Source organism: Corvus hawaiiensis, chromosome 8, assembly GCF_020740725.1.
Source record: "Corvus hawaiiensis isolate bCorHaw1 chromosome 8, bCorHaw1.pri.cur, whole genome shotgun sequence".
Classification (NCBI taxonomy): domain Eukaryota; kingdom Metazoa; phylum Chordata; class Aves; order Passeriformes; family Corvidae; genus Corvus; species Corvus hawaiiensis.
The window spans coordinates 21,227,180-21,244,338 of record NC_063220.1 but is presented as its reverse complement, the minus strand read 5'-3'; the positions used below and the strand labels follow the sequence as shown (position 1 = coordinate 21,244,338).

The window sequence follows — 17,159 nt, the reverse complement described above, 5'->3', positions numbered from 1 at the left end:
GTTCAACATTTGTGTATTTCTCATTAACTGACTGCACCTGCAGCCTTTATCATCAGCAACCAGGTATTTGGACTTTTTGGAAAGTAGTAGCAGTAGCAGATCTTGAGAAGACTGTGTGGAAAGAGAAGGAAGGCTATCAGACCTGAAGTGTGAGGAAAATCCTGAAGATATGTCTGTTTCTGAGCATTGGCTAAGCTGAATTTGGGGTTGAACATTAAGCAAGCATGTGAAAAGTAATTGGGTAGGAAATTTTGATTTCTTCTTTCCCCTCACTCCCCTGAATGAATTTTTTTTTACCTGTTTTCTCTGTTCCATGTAAGGAAATAAAACAGGTGCAGACACAGCCAATCTGTAACAAGTCTTGCCCAATTCGGCTTCAAGATATTACGCTTATTATTTGGATTTCATTCAGCTCTGTGTGTTTGTATCCAAGAAACCTATCTGTAATTTTTTACTTGGTTTATTGGATTGAGTATGTCTTTCCATTATATATTCTTTTCTGTACAGCCAGCTGTGCTATGGCCACTTACTGGGCATCTTGGAACTACTACTATGAACTTCAAAGTGCATACAAAGAAAGTTGTTTAAACAGCAGATTTGAACTGAATTATGGGCAAAACTTCAGTTTCTTTATTACAGCATGTCTTTACCATCATATCAGATGTGTTTTATACGTTATATTTGAGTATAGATTTTTGGCTTTATTGGTTTCCTCCTTCATAAAAAATGAACAATGTTAATTCTAGTTTTAATTAATTCCTTAGTGGGGGTGTGTCATAATTTAGAATTGCAGATTTATATCATTATAGGCACATGCGTGAGGTTAAGTGAGGAGCTGTTTATACTTTTTTCCCCCAACAGCATCTGAGATATTGGACGAATCTGCTCTACGATGTAGAGTGCACATCATTTATGTTAAAGGACAGAGATAAAAGTAAGCATAAGGGGTCTGAAGACGCAACACTGTCCAGATCAAATATTGACAATGATAAAGGAAAAGCATAAACTCGGCAGGCTTCTGACTTAGTTTTCTTTATTTAATGGAAGAATAAAATGAGAGAAGCAAATTATCTTCTTCCTCTTCACATTCTCCATGATAGCTGTCAGCTTCACTGGGGGGTCACCATTTAGGCACAAAACCTTTACATAGCTTTTAGTTGACATTAGTTTCATTCCTGTGGGGTTTGGGCACCTAGGCGTTTTCAGGCTGTCTGGAAATATAACGCATGATTGCCTTTCATGAATTTGGTTATTTGTTTGCTGCTTTTTTTATATGCTATTTTTCTTAAGATAGGAATGGCTTTGTGACAGGTGCAGAGGGATAAGGCATTGCTTCGACTGCGTGAGCCGTGGTTTACTAGGACCAGGGAAAGACTAGTACTAAACTAGGTGTCTTTAGTTCTTTTGGGTTCTCTTAATTTGGAATGCTTTGATGTGGATTAGCCTAAACAAGCCATTATTAGCAGAATTGTTTAAATTATCCAAATGGGGTGAAAGGTTTAAATACAATGCTCTCTACTACTTTAACCCTGTAATTCAGAGAACACTCAATGCTATCATCTTAATTACAGCATTCCTGCCAGGAGGCAGTGGCTCGGTGGCAGGATAGAAACTGACAGTCATTCAAGATTTATCTAGTACATAAATCATAGTTGTTCCTTCTTCAGGACTCTCCTTTGCTCATTAAGGAACAGTCATAAATAAAGGGTGGGAGTGGAGAGGAAGAGAGAATAGTTATTACAGCTGGTGATGGGGTCCGAGGCTGTGACCCAGGAAGAGATGACCGGTCTGGGGAGATGGTCCCGAAAGGAATTGCCTTCCCGGGGTCCGGTGTCTTCCTCTCAGCTGCTGGCAGAGGGGCCCTTGCAGAGGCTGTCAGCTCTTTAGTGATATCAGCTCGTGATTCCAGCTCAGCTCTGCAGGGCAGCCTCTAGGCCAAACCAGACCAGAGAGAGAGACGAGAAGGCCCATGTGGCTGGTTCCGCATGAAGGGAGCTTTATTATGGGTCCCCTCCGGCGAAGGGAAGCCAGGGACGAGCTCTCTCTCCTGAGGGGATCGAGGGAGCTTGCCTTTATAGGGATCCAGGGGATCAGCAAGGGGACCAATGGATTACAGAGGGTCTGGGACAGACCAGTGGGTTACAGAATGATCTGCATAGGGTATCCCAAAGGATTGTGGGTCTACCTTTCCTCGCCATGATCCAAAAGTAGTTGCCTTTCCAGGGAGTCCTGCTGGGCGATTGCGAAATCTTTTATCTCAGCAGACATCCCTCCAGGGCAGTGGCTGGGCATATCCCACAAATAGTAGCAATGGAGTTTAATCAGCTGAGAAGGCTGTCTCCTTCCTACCCACGTGGTGAGAGCAAAAAGAAGGGAGAACTAGGAGAGATCTTTTCTTGATATTGTAGTCATTCCCTCTTTCTTTACAAATTTCTTCTCACAAAGATGGCATGATTTTAGCTGCTAGGTTGTAGCACTGGGAAGAAGGTTACTGATAGCTTTTTCCCATTGGCCTTGATTGCAGCTGGTTTGCTTTTTTGCTTGTTGGGAGACATAGAGCTAAGCTGATAGCAGGAGAGAAAAGGATGGAGGCAGAGACAGCATTACTTTTTTAACACTTCACTGCTTGCATTGGCCTTTCTGAAAATCAGACTGCTGAAGCAGTCAGGGTCACGGGCATTTCAGAGAGCAGCATGGTTGCAAGCAAGCACAGTCATGCTGATGGCAGACAGGGCCTGGACCACCTGCCCTCCATGCCATGAACAGGCTTATAGGGAGGAATTCTTTCCTTTGTGTACAGGCAAAGGCGATGCCACCTAAGGGCATGCAAGATCTGATGTAGGGCATTGGATGGATGATGAACTGTACTAAGCCATTTGCTTTACATTATCAAAGTGATCATAGAACCTTAGAATATTCTGAGTTGGAAAGGACCCACAAGTATCATCAAAGTCCAGCTCCTGGCCTTGCACAGGAGAGCTCCAAGAATCACATCATGGAGCCTGAGAATGTTAGGCAGACACTTCTTGAATGCTGGCAGGCTGGGTGCTGTGACCTTGATGCTTTTTCTTCTGTTGTGAAAAATCTGCTGGTGTATTATGTTGAAGACAACCCCAAGAGGGAGAGGAAGAATTTAAGAGATCAGTTCTAGAACTTTGAAAATAAGACTGCTTTCTCTTATGAAAAATACAATTTCACTTGAGAGCTTCAGTGTGTCTCAGAAAACATTTCCCTTCTCAAACCAACTCTGCTGGATATATGTGAATGAGTCATAAAGGAACTATCATGGAATCACAGAATTGCTTGGATTGGAAGGGACCTCGAAGATCATCTCATTCCAACCCCTCTGCCATGGACAGGGACACCTTCCACTAGACCAGGTTGCTCAGGGCCCCCATTCAGCCTGGCCTTGAACACTTCCAGGGATGGGACATCCCCAACTTCTCTGAGCAACCTGTTCCAGTGCCTCACCACCTTCACAGTAAAGAATTTCTTCCTACTATGTAATCTAAACCTGCTCTCTTTCAGTTTGAAGCCATTCCCCCATGTCTTATCACCACATGCCCTTGTAAGATGTTTCTCTCCATGTTTCTTATAGACTCTTTTCTGGTACTGGAAGGCCACAATTAGGTCACCCCAAAGTCTTCTCTTTTCCAGGCTGAACAATCCCAATTCCCTTAGTTTTTCCTTATAGCAAAGTGCTCCATCCCTCTAACCATCTTGGTAGTCCTCCTCTAGACTTGCTTTAACAGGTCGATGTCCTTTCTGTGCTGGGTATTCCAGAGCTGAATGCTGTATTTCAGGTGGAGTCTCAAATAAATATGTTAAGGTAAACGTATTAATGTGTTTTGATGTCCAATGTCCTTAATTAACTATTTCAAGTATAAACTTGCTGCCTAGTTTCCATTTCTTTCACTTCTTTGGAGATACTGGCAGTGAATACCATTTTCTGCATGGTGCTTTTTCTTGAGCCTTTGCAGTTTCTGGCAGTAACATTTTCTGATAATTGCTCCTTGGTTTCACTCATTCCCAGATAGCTTCATGTTTTTCCTCTTCTCCTTCTCTATGTATATTTTCCTTTTTTCCAGTTTAATTGCTGCAGTCCATCCATCCTTACTTCCTATATCCACTAGAAAGTCAACCCCGCCTGTGCTCATCTTTGCGCAGCTTTGAACTGTAAAACTGCTCAATTCTTATAAAATATTTGTTGAAGAAATACAGACCTCAGGTGACTGTAGTTTTTATTCTGAATTCTATTTTTTGCAGAAATTAACTAAAATTTCCACCATTTGATAAGCAGGATTTTCTATTCTCTGTTTCCTACTCTCTATTTCTGTATTTCTGTACTTCTTCCTGTTCTCATGTTCCTGTAAACATTTGCATATTTTAACTATACCAAGCTATATTCTCTTTTTCCCATGTGTGCTTTATCATTAGGTATTTTCACTGTGCTTCTGATGTGGGCTTTTAAAATGATTAATATTTTTAAACTTAGGACAGTCATGTTTCTTTGGTGTAATTACTACAGAGACATACATGGTAGAACTGTTGTCTGCCTAATGTGACTTGGATTGTTTGCCCAGACTGAGGATAAGATCTTCATGGGAAAATAGTTCTGCTTAGTTGGGCTCCTGTGTGAATACTATTCTTCTGACTAAGAGGACCTTGTTGTATTTGATTAGTGTACATATTAAGGTTTTTATGCTTAAAAAAACCAATCACCCTTCTCATTTTCCTGAAAGCTGTTTTATCTTGTAATGGTGAATGGGACCACACATGTGCTCTCATATGTGTCCTGGGATTTCCAGACAGCATCTGTTATGCTGAGATTTGGCCTTTATTCTGGAGCAAAAAGTAAAGTGAAACTTCCAGTGTGGCTGGTGTTTGAAGAAATAAAACTGTCAGGAATACAAATGTCACTGTTTATTGAGTCTCTGTACAGTTGACTAACAGGAGCTCCTGGAGGAGCCTGCATGGCTGGCACACAATCTCCTGAGCTTTCCCACTCCATTGTTATGGCTGGTAAATTTGCAAGTAAATACAAACATGGGAAAAGATATGATGCTTCTAGAGTTAATGACATCCTTCCAAAATCACTTAATTGTGTGCTAGGCAGAGTTTCATTTGCATTAGTAAATGCTTTGATGCCTAGAGATGAAATGTGGGGTTGCCTCTTCTGTTAAGCATTTGGGAGCTGGTATTAAGCAGCTGTTGATAATGGTGGTAATGTACACTTTGTGCTGAGGGCTTTGCAAATATACAAATCTGTTTCCTTCTCATGGACAACATAGGCACAACAGTATGTATGGAGGACGGAAATGGGAAATTTTAGGTAAGTTTTTTGCCACTTCACTTGGCTTTCTGTGGAAATGACAACAGTGTCATCCTTTTAAACCACTTGCTTTAAACCACTCCTTTAATTTGAGGTTCCATAAAATAAATCTTGTAGTGAAATCAGATTTGGCCAATTGCAGTCTCATTCTACTGATAGATTTTTCTCTCTGGTTGGTAATACTGTTCTGTTCTTTTGTTTAATCACTGGGAACTTATCAATTATTGCGTTCAGTTTAAATTCCGTTACCCCATTCAGCTGGTGTTAAATTCTGCCCTCTTCTTACCTGGCTCTGTTGCGTTTCTACTTGTGTCTGTTGTGACATGCCTTAGTGGATAACAGTGGCCCTACAAAGAACAGTTTCTTCACCTCATAGCTGTAACAGTTTTCTGAGTTTCTGTAAGTAGGAGTAAGTTGCATTTTTACAAGCTGAAGACAAAATTATTTGAAACTTGTGTTCTTCTCTGAGTGTCTCCCCTGCATTTATTATCTGCTAATCCTTTTGGGTTTTTTCAAGTTTTCTGTATTCTGGAAAGAAAAACCGACTAGATTAGAGTGATACTCTTATCTCGTTCCAAATCAGCGCTTTGGTAATAGTTTTACCTGAGAGAATGCAAGATATTTTGCAGTGAACCAAACAGCCAACTGCTGTGGGAAACTTACATTAAATGCTAGTAGTTGGATGTTAGTGTATCTACTTCTGTGGGTCTTACTGACTACCATGAGGGTGGAATTTTATAAATTCTGCTAATAACTAACTTCCTAATTTGATGGTTTTTCTCAGTGACTTTCACTGGATTGTTCTGTGAAAAAAACCATTTCTTTAGTTGTCCATTCTTTTTACAGTGAAATCAAATTCACCTCTTCTGTAGTTCAGTTGTTTAGTGGTTGCATCTGGCTGTTCCAGTGTTTACCCTGGTGTTTTGGGATCTGCGGAGGCCAGGCATGCAGGGCTTCTTATTCTGCCTTCTCAGACTATTTAGTGAAGGAAGATAAGTATTATGAATCAAAAGAAAAGAGGAAAATTGTGTCCTGCAGAAGGGTAGGTGCTTTTTTACTAAACTAATCTTTATCTAACCAGGAAAAAGGAGAAACTTTCACTCTTTTAATTATGTGAGGAAGGCAGAGAGCTGGGTGCGCTCGTTATATTTACAGGCAGAGCAAGTGTGGTTCTTGTTTAGTAATTGGCTGTAGCGGTATTAAAGATTATTGGAAACTCAAAGGTCAGAGTTTTTGCTGAATCAGGGTCTGTGTGAACTGGAAGGCTACAGAGGTACCTGTGTATCTGAGGCATAACTGATGTGAAAGAGCTGACTTCAGAGGCTGTCCAGCAGGTACAGTAAATTATAGCAGTCTAGTCTGTGCTCTCCCTCGGGGTGTCGGTGACTCTTGAGATGCCCTCCCTGGTGAGCTGCTCTGTGTACATGTGTGTGTGTGCACACAGAGACGAGTTTCCTGAGCTTCAGTTGGCTTCACAAAGTACTTCCATCTGTGTGATCGCCAGCCAGGCAGAGGCGTGGAGGAGGGTGTGACTCCCTCCTTGGGGGTGGTTTGTTTTTGTTTCGCAGTATGCCTAATTGTAAAGGCTTTGGCAATAGACTCCACAGACTTTGTCACACCATTGAAGTTTTACTGAACTGACTTAGCTGTGGCCAAAACAAAAGAAGGTAACATCTCATTCTTGCTTTGTTGGTTGTTTCAAAGTAAACAATATTAATGAACAGGTGTGAGAAATCCCATTCGGATTGTGCTGGCATTTCCAGTTCTCTCAGCTCATACTGAATTTGCTTGTTCTGTGAACTTTCTTTTTTCTTTGTGGTTGTAAATCCAGGTTCCTGGTTTGTTGATTGGGGATTTTTTTTCCCCCCTGGGGATTTTTTTCCCCTCCTGCGTTTGTCATTTCTCATCTTGCCCCACTCTCTCACTCCTGCACAGCTGAGCTTGCTGCAGTGCAGCCCTGTATCATTGTCTGGTCAGTGCCAACACGGCTGTTGTCATGGCTTCAATCTGTCCTCATGCCCTGTTTAGTGTAATGTAATCATTACCTTGGTTGTGGAGAGCGAAGGTGCTCCTGCTAAGTAAATGTTTACCAACACTAATGAAGGCTAACATTAGGGAAGAGAGAGAGAGGGGGAAAGATTGTTTAAAGTCTTGTCTCTTGTTTATTTTAAAACAGAACCTTGTTCCTGAGTGAAGCAATTGATGAGTATTTTCCTTCACCAGACTGTGATCAAAGGTAGGTGCACAATCTTTTACATTTTTATGGGCTGACATACCCAGATTTGGTGAGAGGAGCTCAAGTCCTTCTGAGCAGTCTCATGTCAGAAAAGAGGCATGATATTAGGTGGAGGAGGAGGCTAGGCTTTTACGCTGTAGTGTGAAGTTACACTCCTCCTTCATCCCTTTAGGAAGAGTTGCAGAGGAAACAATATCGTGTCTCTGGTATTCAGTTGTACAGTTGTCAGCATGAAGTGGCAGATAAGTTAATTTAGATCAGGAAGGAACTTCTGATGCAGTTCTGGAATGTGATAGGACTGAGTGGCTGCTTATTGCTAAATATTACTTTATTTAATATGGAGTTACTAATTCCATACCTTCTGGGCAAAATTTGGGGCAATGTTGTTCATTATCCATTAACTCTGCCTTTGAAAAGAAATGGGAAGGATGTGGGCTAAAAAGCTTTTAAAGTTTCAGATTTTGCATTTCACAGAGTCTCTGACCCGTGCATAAGAGCTGTAAGATCCCTTTGGGAATAACTATATTTATGTTGCTCCTAGCATACTGGAACTGCATTCGTGACTTATACCCACAGGAAATATCATAAATGTAATTAAAAATTAAAAATAGAAATACTGGATTGGTCAAAATTCTGTGCTGAAGGAAAGGAGTCCTCCTTTTTTTCCCCCTCATTTCTGTCTGGTTGAATAGTGAGGGAAGGTTATTCTCATGGAGTTTATTTAGTACGTATGTTTTAACACTGCACTCTAATGTAGCAAAAAAAAGCATTGTTCTGCCAAGATGTGTGATGGAAAATTTGCAGAGATTCATGCTCCTGTGACATTTATAATTTTCAGGTGCTACTATACTTTAAAAAGTGCCAGTCCTGTGAAAGTTCCTACAATCAGTGCAGTAGATGAGGGATGATATAGTCCAGTGAAAGGTTCCTAGATTCTTTTCTTGGAAAGAACAGAGATGATTTAGTTCTGTATGTGTGCTGAACAAATCTGGTTGAAATACTTTTTCATGCCTTAAAGAGTGCTATATGGATTTCTCCGATTGCTTTATGTGAGTAGACCGCTATGGCTTCAGCTATGCAGAAAATCAGGGGCAGAGAAGGGAGGATGGAACAGCTCATGACTTAGGCAAGTAGCCTGAGTTGATAAAAAGGAGATTGCAGCAGCTGGTGCTTAATGCTGAGTTCCAGTGTACAGTAACTGAGCTGGTGAGGAAAGGTGGATATGCTGAAACAAGGACTTTGGGCTCTTTGAGCACTGCACATGCTGAAATTCTAAATTCCTTTGTATGTCAACCAGAAGCTGAACTTTAACCCTAATTTTCCTGCAAAGGTTCTGATAGTGCTGCCCAAATGAAACATTTCTTCCAGGGCTGACCTCCACTCAGCTCCCACTTTCTTTTGGCAGCCACTCAAGCTGCAGCTTCATGCTTTTTCACAGCCCTAACCCTACCCTAATCCTGAGTTTTCTAGAGACACATAGACAAGAGTCCTTAGGCATTGGTTAGATGAAAGGATTTTGGAAGAGAGGTATGACCTACGTAGTTGGTGTGGCCCTGCTATCATAGCTCATTCCAGTGTGATTCGAATACTGAATCTTGTCTCCTGTGAACTTTTTATTGGTTTTGCAGGTGACATTTGCAGAGAGACTAGTAGAGGAGCAAAAATAACTTGAAATGTGTGATACATGTTTTTATACTTGCAGTACGTTCTTGTGAAGAGTAAAGTGGTAGAAGAAGCTGCAGCTAATTTGGCAAAGTCAAGATTTTAAAAAGAACAAATTAAACAAAAATTTGAGATGGAGTAGAATGAGTGTAGTGACCACATTAGCATTCTATTCAGCTTGAATAGTGGTGTACTTCCAGAGACATTTGGTGTAATTGTCACGTGTGAAATTGATAAATATTTATAATAAGTGAAAGAGTCAAAATATTAATGGAATGCTTCATATATTGTGCTAGTGTCAATGTATATGTGACATCCTGGCTAGAAGAGCAAAGGGAGAGCAATGTTTGACTTCAGGTACAGCCACAGTAAATTGCTACTGCACCTTTGATTTCATTGACACAAAGGGTAGAAAATGGGGAAAGACAGAAAAAAAAGTAGAAATTATAGGAGATGGAAAGGGGACCATGCAGTTAGAATATATAGTCAGGTAGTCCATGCAGAATCCATTTCACTCCACATGAAAGCGGAGTTATTGGAAAATTTACGTTATTATTACTAATCTAAAAGTGGAATTCCTTGTGCTTTCCTTGTGCTAATACGTGATTCATCCTTAGCAATACTTACTTACTGCTTAAGACTAATGTCTTAATGTTTCCTGCCTATGCCAGCAATATCCCACAGTTAAACAACAGAAAGATTAGTCCCAAAATGCCTATAGCTTACTTTTCAAAAAACTTTTATTTTCCCAGAAGTCTTTATTTTCCTGTGAGATATCTCAACTCTGTTCAGTTGTGGCAGAAAGAGAGGGACAAATAACTTCTTTTTTCTTCTATTATATTTTAACTTTTTTTGGTTCCTAAGAGTGTCTGTTTTGTTAGTCAGTTCTAATAAGGATTTGTCTTCCAGGTATTTCTTTGCAGTCACCTGTTGTTCATTTCCATATCTGGAGCAGGTTACAGTAAACCAGTTCCTCTGAAACTTCTGGAATTGATTTAATATTATCAGTGAGGTCCTGTCATCAAAACATCACCAGAGGTGTGCTAGTTTACTTAAATGGTGTGTCTTCATGACATCATGCCACGTTTATGCAATACAGATGAATTCTAGTGCTTGAACAGGATTTGGTCTTAAACATTTTAATTAGCTTATTGGTCTGAAGTTCAAGAGCACTGGCATATTCATGGTGGATTTTTGCCAGTTACTATTTACATCATTTTTAAGGATTGGCTGTTGCTGAAGATGAGCCTGTTGAGTATTAAAGATGAATACAAAGATGAATTAACGATCTGAAATTGTTGGCTCTACAAAGTGTAAAGACCATGTAAGACTAGCAACCTGCATAGCAACACTTGCTAACCTCATTATCCTTTCCTCCATATGGGCGTGCTTTGTCTCCAAGTGGGCTTTGGAGATCTGTGAGATAAGAAATGTGAGCACAGCTGAACGAAGACAAAAAATTAATTACAAAGCAGAAGGGCATGACTTAGGGTGCTTTGTGGGGGTATGTTCCTCACTTCTGGATGTATTATCTGTTTGTCAGCTGAATGGCTTAACTCTGACCCCTTTCACCCTTTTCATCATGCATTTTAAATGAATATCATGACTGGGGAATACTGTGTTCAATACATGAGGAGCTTGTCCCCTCCCTTAACACAGAAGATGAAAAGTAACACATTATTTTTGGGTTTTCTCCTATAAATGCAAGCACATATTCTTCCTTTCTTTCACCTTCTTCCACAAAATTATTCATGTCCTTAATATAGTACAAAACTCTGTTAATCTCTCAGATTATGCTTACTGTATCTGGTATTAAAGTTGTTGATCCAAGACCCACACCAAACTGCCAAGGTCTGTCTGAAGGCCATGCCTTTAAGAGGCTTCAGAAATCAACTTAGGTTTTGATTATGGATGACTTGGAGGGCTTCCCAGAAAAGACCTGTACAGTTGACAGTTATAAGAGATGAATATTGTTTCCATTGATTTTTAAATCTGTTCCTGCAACCACTACTCACCAGCCTCTTGTCAAGGCACAGCAAGAGCTGGGAGCTGAGGCAAGTCAGAAGGCAAGGGTGACCCCAGTGCAGCAGTGCCACCACTGATGGGGTGCAGTTCCGCAGGGCTGAGCATGGCAGGCAGAGCTGGCTCCCTAGTAACAGGGTTTGTTGACACTCCCAGGCAAGATGGAGCAATGAGGATCCATCCCGGCCTTTAAAAGATGGGGCTGGAGACAAAGCAGCAGCATGGGTCCAAAGGCCACCCAGGAGACAGGGCCAAAGACAGAACTGGGTACAAGCTACGCCATACGTATGAGGGATCTTTCCAGGAGATGAGCTACCTGCAGCCTAAGTCAGTCCAGGAGATCTAGCCAGAAGCAGGGCTGCAGACAGGTATACCTGCAGCAAAGTTCAGATAGAGAGCAGGGGGCCAGGTCCAGCCTTAAATCAGGATGCAGAGGAAGTGTATGGAGGTCCACTTGAGAATAGTCCATGTCATCAAAGGCTGATGGTGCCCTCAGGGTACTGACACCTTTAGTTCCTTAATGGAATGAAAGGTTGCTTGCTCCCTGTACTGCCATCTCACACAAGTTTTAATGATGTAATGGGTACCAATAACAAAGCCTCTTTGTTCACTGAAGAGGAGGAAAAGGGTTTTTCCTCACATGTTTATGCTGGCTTCAGAAAGTGTTGTCTCCCTCGGATAGGCACTTCATTCCAAATGGGGTGGATGGTGGTTGACTTGTCTCCTCCTGTAAGAGACAGAGGTATGATTTTAGGATACAAACCTTTTATTGTTTGTTTGTTTTGCTTTGTTTTGTTTCCCCTCTTAATTCCAACATCAACTACAACCATGGTGGCAACAAGGACCTTTTCAAGAACCACTCTTGTGTTCTATTTCAGTGCCAGGACAAAAAAAGAAAGGATAATATGACATAGCTGTCTTTGATTGAATTTCAGGTGGGGTGGATTTCACCAGTGACAACATAAACATTCAAGCCAGCTAGAAATTTACCAAAACGTGTGCAAATAAAATGAGTTGATTGAAGCTGAACAGATTCTACCTATCCAAGACTGCAGGGTCAATCTCCTTTCTCAGCCCAATCCCAGCCTCAGTTCTGGCAGTGTTCACATGACTTGTTAAGGTAATAAGCTCTTGTTGGGTTTAACTGTAGTCTTCCTTGTGCTTTGGAATGGATTTCTGCTGTCCTTAGTTAGAGAGGAAATTCAGGAGAGGAAACTCTTGCTCTGTTAACAAGCAGATATTGGCTGGGTTAAACACATCCTTAAATCTTCTATCCCTTCCACAGTTGCTAAAGTGCGTGAGAAGTTTTACCTTTTCCATTGGTGATCCCTAGAAAATCTGAGTTGTGCCCAAGTATCTTTTTTAAAAGAGCTAAGGTAATACAAATTCTCTATCAGTATTTGGGTGAGGAAGGATGGAAGAACTCAAAAGAAATAAATTTTTTTTCAGCTAGTAAGTGCAGTGTTTAAATACCTCAATAGTAATCTGTCTTTGCTGGTATTTTTCCAGGGAAATTTACACACAAACATGTTTGGTCTTCACTGGCTTCAGTGAGAATTTCAAGATTTATGGGACTGGCTACAATATATCCTGTATGTTGTCTCTACCCGTAAAATACGGTAAATTGAATTAGTGAAGTGGTGGATAGAGCCCTGAAGGACAAGATCTGTGAACAGGGTAGACTGGGGAGGGGGTGTGTGTGTGTGTCACTGAAAAACTTGGGTGAGTAATTCTTATTTGGCACATTACCATAAACCATGCTAGATTTGTTACATGTTTCTGTCTGGAGGTTAAGAATTGTTCCTGGATAGCACTGTCAGTGCTATTGTGCCATGATGACTTACAGATAAGGCTTGATCAAGAAAAAATTTAGAAGAATGTAAACTAAAGCAAGACACATGCCTTCCTGTGTCTTGGTAGCCAGAACCATTTAGGCCTTGACTGTTTCTCAAGTGCAAACAGAGTAAAAAGTATCATAAACCTGAGGTATTTTGAAAAACATGTAACAGAAAAACATGTCCTTTGAGCATGGCAGGGCATGAAAAATGTGGTTTTTCCAGCTGTTTAAAGTCTTCATGAAGATTCAAGTAAACATTGTAGTATAGCTCAATAAATGAGAGGCATCAGAGAGGCTTAGCAAGTGTCTTGCTTTGTGAAGTTAGGATTTCAGTATAGGTCTGTTAGCAGATTTGCTTGGGCAGTGGGATTTTGCTCTTTTTTAATTTAATGTTTCAAGATTGGGTTATTTACAAACTAAGGACACTTAGCTGAAACATATTTACCTTGGTATGATATACTCTTTTAAGCTACTGATACAAAGCACAGCAAGAAGTTTGGGTCCTACCAATATCTTAGAAATTATGCCATTATATGGTATGACCCTGTTGAGGAGGAAATACTGCAAATACTGTTGATGTTTTTGTAAAAACCACAATTCTTTCTTAAGGTGTAGAAATTCTAAAAGACGCCTTTCTTTCTCTGAGTTGTTGGTTCTGATTTTCAGATGAGTTTTCCAGATTATGGGCATTAGAAGCAGAGGAAAGATACTGTCTGGTCCAGAAATACTGCAGCAGGCACGATTTCAGCCACTGACAGAAGAGACACTTTTATCTGAATCATGACTAGACATTTTGAGTTTGTTTTCATTTTTCTGGGCATTACCCTCACAAAAGTTACTTTTAAAATCTGTTTTAATTCACAGATCTAGAAAAATTGCCTAGTAAAGATACTGACACTTTCACAGTGAATTAAAACTTGCGAGGGTAGGCTTGGTTTTCTTGGTAACATTTTCTTGGGTCCCTCAGAAGTAGTCTGCTGACCCTGGTGGAAATCCTCTGCTCTGGTGTTGTATAATTCTGCAGTTGTACCTCTGCTGTCACTATGTGATTAAAATACATTGAGTAGTGAATATAAAGATCATGCAGTAGTGTCAGAAAGGTCTTGTTGTATATCACAGCCAGTACAGGCCATGTTATTGAATTGGGATATGTGGTTATCCCAATGACTGGGAAGCTGTCTGGGAAGGGGAGACTGTCCTTAAATTGTGCAGCAGTAGAGACTGTTTCTTAACTGGTAGCAACATCCGTCATTTCCCTTTATTTCCAAGGCTCTTTGGAAACAATCACCACAAACCGGCATTGTGCAGAACTACATTACTGTGTTATGCCAGGGTAATTAGGACTGAACTGTTTAGAAAAATACCACTGAAATATCACCATAACTACCTGCTAGCATGAGGACGTAGTTCATGTACTTGCCCCTAAGTGATGCTTAACATCAGTTGAGCTAAATTATTCCTCAGCTTGCCGTTGATCTGGGGTACACTGTGGAATAGTTGCGGGAGTTGGCAGGGCATGGGAAAGGGCAGGAGGTTCTGTTTAGGAGGATGAGGAAGAGGAAATCTTGAGAGAAGTACTGGAGTTGTGACTTTAGGCAGTGAGCGTAAGTTAATTGTCTTTGTATATGTGGAGCAGTAGTAATTCTTCTTTCTAACATTTTCTAAATGAATAGATTTGAAAAGATTAGCAGCAGATGTCCAATAAACCTGAATCTCTATAAAACACTGGAGACTGGAGAAAGATGCATTTAAGTGTATGGTGGAAATTCATCTTGAAAATCTTGGCTCTTCTAAAAATTGGTTCTTTTTTGTGTGGAGTCAGAATTTTCTGTCATCTTTCTGATTAGTGGAGTATCAAGAGATTTCCAACATCTGCTGTTTGCATACTGCAGCTTGAATGGAAAGGGGTTGTTTACTGGCATAGACGGGAGCTGGAAGATAAAAAGTTTAATGGTTTTAGGTTATGATTCTATGAAAATTTTTGTCAGCATCATCCATCTGCAGTTCACAAAGAGGCTTGCGGATTTGCAGTGCTGCATTGTAGCATGACATGTATGTGAGAAGATTTTTTTTTTAAATGAGGCAAAATAGAGAATTGTCTCCTCTGTTAGATGTGGAAACCACATTCTCCAAAGATGCTCAACTTCCATTTAACTTACAATGATTGATTAGGACAGCAGCTCTAGTTTTATGTGTGTAATCCTTATCCCTTAGCACCTCGTCTTTTATTCATCACTTAGCAATAAATATCTTTGTGTCTATGTGCTTTTCTTTCTGAAAGACTTCAGTGCTTTTTTCAGTTTTCATATTAAATAAATGAAGTATTTGTGCTTTTTTTGTACTATAAGGTAATGTAATGTTTTTGTAATATATCTGCTAGGATTAAAAAACGCTGAGCAAATCATTGTGCCGTTATAGGACAGAAAGAATACATAACCATGTGCCTATTCTGAATGTGTTTGTTAATTCAGAAGGAAAATAATCTACTCTTAATAAGCATTTTAAAACATTTTCTACCTTAGCTTTCAGGGGTTTTTTTCCTGTCCTGTCAAAGCAATGAGGCAGTAGGAAGTATTTTTGAGGCAGACCTTAAAGCACCTACCTGGTCGGTTTAACTGTGAGAAGCTGGACGTCCTACAACAGCAGGTTAAATCATTGTGGGTAAACCCAAGAGCCTAGTACTTGACCCTTGTTTCTGATTTTAGTTTGTAGTTTGTTATTGTCAGGATAAAATTTTAAGGAGGTTCTTTTTTAACTTTATAACAGAGATATAGCACCTGATGAATCAGTGAGATTCAGTCCTCTTCCAGAGTGCTCTCTAATACCCTGTAACATTCCATCGCATTAAACTCTCCCTGTCTTACTACAGAAGTGTTTGCTGTGCACCGTCAGCTCCTGTTAAAATAACTCCTCTAGAGATGTGTGCTAGTGTGTCATCCCGTCTGAAAACCCTCTACTGCCAAACCCTGACTGGGAAAGGATACATCTTTGAGCATACCTAGGGCGTTCCATCTTTGAAGAGCAGAGAATGCTGCTGTGGTCAGAAGTGCCTCCTTTCCTGCCTGCCTCTGCTTCTCTAGGACACTGTTTTCTATTACATCTTAGAGATCCCTTCTTGTGCCAGGCTTTCAGGGGGATACAGGAATTTAGCTTGCACTCCCCAACCATTGCAACCAAAAATGCTTACGTAGGGACAGAACATATTCTGAGATTTATGTATTTGTTCTTTTAACATGTTAATTTTTTATTAGTGGTGCAGAAGATGATTTTTCTTTGTCCCTCTGTAGATTTATTCCTGTCTCCAGATTCCAGTAATAGTGTCTGAATATACAGAGTTGGTTTGCTCCCTGCACTGCCCCAAATGAGATCAGTTCCCTGAGTGAAGCTGCAAACCACATTAGGACAAGAGAAGCAATTTAGTGCCGGTGAATACATTTTCTGAGTGTAGTTTCCCTTATCTTGTCAGCTTGTCAGTCTAGAGGCATCTGTAAACCCGTGACAGCTTCAGAAGATGAACTCTGGCAGCAGGCTGTCAGGGTGCCGGGCACTGCTGTCTGTGGGCTCCCTTTTTTCACTCTCCCCCTTTGCCTGCCTGCTTGCTCTCCCTCTACCTGCCAGCCTCTCTCTTCTCTGTCTCCCTCTCCCTCCTCTTCCCCACTCGCTCCCCACCTCTCTCTACCTCATTGAAGTGCGTTTAGGTGCTGCTGTTCTTGGTGGTGGTACCTTTTTGGTTTCCTCCTTGATCCTCATGCCACTGGAACAAATGGAGAACTGGCTGCCCATGGTGCAGCACCTGTCTTTGCAGCCTGAGTAGAGAAAGGGAGGAAAGTGGGGCGTTCTGTATCCTCGCCTGCCTGCGCCAGCAGTGAGCTTGTTCAATCACTTTGCTATAAATGCCTTTGAACTGCTGCCAGATCCCATTGTCTGCCGTACAAATGGAGTTCAGCGCCCTACCGTGATTAGATGCACAGTGTGTAAGAGGAGGAAGGAATGGAGCTGTATCCCCACCCTGATGGAGCATCTCAAATCTGCCGTATGCCATGATAAGCTGAGCACTGGACCATGCCTTC

The 17,159-nt window shown here is 40.9% G+C and overlaps 1 protein-coding gene across 3 annotated transcripts in view; it reads left to right on the top strand.

Moving 5' to 3' along the window:
- NDST2 (N-deacetylase and N-sulfotransferase 2) overlaps positions 1 to 17,159 on the top strand; it is a 136,459-nt gene that overhangs the window by 74,878 nt on the left and 44,422 nt on the right. For 2 of the 3 annotated variants that reach the window (XM_048311749.1, XM_048311751.1), the window contains one exon: positions 7,509 to 7,568. The exons of the other annotated variant lie outside the window; for it this stretch is intronic. The gene's annotated coding sequence lies outside the window, so the exon portion shown is untranslated. The remainder of the gene's footprint in view (positions 1 to 7,508; positions 7,569 to 17,159) is intronic. 3 annotated transcript variants of the gene reach the window in all.